A 2,637-nucleotide genomic window follows, 5' to 3' on the forward strand; every position below is an offset into this window, starting at 1 on the left:
AAGAGTGTAACATGTTTTCTATAGAATAGTTTATATTTGCTTCTTCAGTTATTCCTCACTGTTCTGCTGGCAGTGGCCAGCAGAGAAGGCAAGCTAAGGCCCATAATCAGTGCTGAAAGCACTGTGACAGCTCCTGCTTTAAGGGGAAATAGAAGTTTTCTGGCAAGGAGCAAGTTCTTGAAGCAGACTAAAGTGGCATTATAGCTGTATTAGCAAATGCCCTTCTTTTAACCTGGAACAAAATGTCAGTGCAAAGGAGACCCTGCCAGATTAAGTATGGGGCAGCAGGTGGGCTAACAGCTACTGTGCTGGAGGATGCAGAGCAGTGTCTGTAATGTTCCCTTTTATTTCTATCCTCATAACTTCACCAAACACTCACTTTTGGGTGAGAAACTTCCATGCTTGTGTCTTGTATCAGCAAAATGTCTTCACCTTTTTTTTGAGTTCTTTGAGTGTGAATAAAATACATATTTTTTTTTTTAATATATATATTTTTTTTTACCCATTGAAAAAAATTCTGACCATTTTTTTCCACAGGGATAGCTCAAAAACGGCTGAACTTTGAAACTTCAAACGTGGCATGTAAATAGTCCTTAATGAGAAGTACGTGCTTTACTAAGTTTGGAAACAGAAAACTTTGATCCATAGTTATGAGTGCTTGAGAAGATCAGGACTGCAAGTGCAGGAGGAGTTGTGTGTGCGTGTGACTTGCTAGGAGTGTGCACTGGCTGGTGGGGGTAAAAAGCAGAGCTGAGCACATGACATGTCATGAATCATTCAGCTGACAAAGGGAACCTCTGTTCTGCTTGTAGAGTGTCTGGGAGCAGGTAACAGGTGGGAAGGAAATGATGCACTGTGCAGTGTTTTTAATTAATGTGAAGCTGATTATTCTCTGAGTGGGCTGCACTTCACTGAAGGTGCATGATACTTGGTACTCACGTTTCTAATGCTGTGCTGGATTTTATTAGGATCAGTAAGTCACTGTTCCCTGACTGGCTGAATGCACAAGCACTGTTCTGTTCACATGCACATGTAAACTGTTGTTTCCATTTTCACTTGCCTTAAAATTTCAGTTTTCCATCCCTTCATGACAATAAAACACCATCTGCAGAACTTTCACCTCTTCAGTTTCATTTTGAAAACTGGGTGTATCCACAGAATTTTTTTCAGGCATTTATTTCTCTCTGATCAATGGACACCAGCAGTAACTGTGACATGTTGCTCCATTTACTTAGGGAAAACTCACACTGAAGATGAAAATCACCCCTGTGCAGTGGGCTGGCTGAAGGTATGCATCACTTAATCCCCACTTCACCCGGATTGTGAAGGCTTAGGTGGGACATGAATGCTGCTAGTTCTCTGCAGAGGGGTAAATTTCTCCCTGAGCCCAACCAGAGCCTGCAGGGATTGGCCTCCAGTGCCACTGGAGTGTTCAGGCCCCTTGGAAGAGTTCTGATGGTTTAGATGGGGATCTCCCAGTGAGGGCTTCTCACCATCAGAAGGGCTTACCCACCTAGAGGTTTGATACTGACTGAAGCCTTCGGAAGGGTTGGCATCATTCTGAGCCCTCATGAGGTGGTGTGGGAACTGTAAAGCACTCGAGCCAGTCCTAGGAATTAAACTAGCTTAGGTGCTTATGATATATTAAGAATTTAAACTTCCTACGTCCTTGTGACTTCTTCTTGTCCAATACCTTGGGGAACTGAAAACCAGAAGCCCAGAGCCTCGTGCAGCAGTCACACCTGGGAGTGATACAGATTTGCTGGGACAATCTGTATGTCCTTCACCTCATCAGGACTTAAATTTTTACATGGGTGTGTAGTGAGAGGACAAGGGGCAATGGTTTGAAGCTTAAAGAGGGGAGATTTGGGTTAGACATGAGGAGGAAATTCTGTGCTGTGAGGGTGGTGAGAGCCTGGCCCAGGCTGCCCAGGGAAGCTGTGGCTGCCCCATCCCTGGCAGTGTTGAAGGGCAGGTTGGATGGGGCTTGGAGCAGCCTGGGCTGGTGGGAGGTGTACCTGCCCATGCAGGGGGTGGGACTGGATGGTCTTTGAGATTCCTTCCAACCCAAACCAGTCTGGGATTCTATGATTAAAGAGTATCCCTTTTTTACTTGATCATGCCTTGGACTTTAGTTTACTGAGAATTGACCATTGTGGTTTAAGTGAAGTCTTTGGGCTGCAGGAAGGTCACCAGGGGGAAGTTAAATGGCAGAGAAGCAGAGGAGTCAGCAGAAGAGGGAGGGCACACAGGACAGCTCCTGTGCAGCTGGGGGTGCTGGTGGCTGTTGGGTCCTTGCTCACGACCCTGCCTGAAGGGGCAGATGTCAGTGTTGAGCTGTGTGTGTCTGCAGCCCTCAACGGGAAGAGAGAATGGTTTGCCTTTGTGGCTAATCCCTGGTTAGCTCTAAACCTGTGTTAGTCTAATTTCAGCAAATGGACTTCCTGGAGTACAAGTTTTGGGGATATGTGTTCCTTAGAATCATAGAATCATCAAGGTTGGGAAAGACCTTCAAGGTCATCAAGTCCAACCATCCACCCTACAACCCCCAACCACTAAACCATCTCCTGAAACACCAGGTCTGCTCCGTTTTTGAACACCTCCAGGGATGATGCCTCCACCACCTCCCTGGGCAGC

General features: G+C 46.0%; 1 protein-coding gene across 1 annotated transcript in view; it reads left to right on the forward strand.

Annotated features, from left to right (window-relative positions):
* Positions 1 to 2,637, forward strand: part of CACNB4 (calcium channel, voltage-dependent, beta 4 subunit) — a 26,877-nt gene that overhangs the window by 22,650 nt on the left and 1,590 nt on the right.

The sequence above is a fragment of the Chaetura pelagica genome, unplaced genomic scaffold (assembly GCF_000747805.2).
Source record: "Chaetura pelagica isolate M959 unplaced genomic scaffold, ChaPel_1.0 scaffold677, whole genome shotgun sequence".
Taxonomy (NCBI): domain Eukaryota; kingdom Metazoa; phylum Chordata; class Aves; order Apodiformes; family Apodidae; genus Chaetura; species Chaetura pelagica.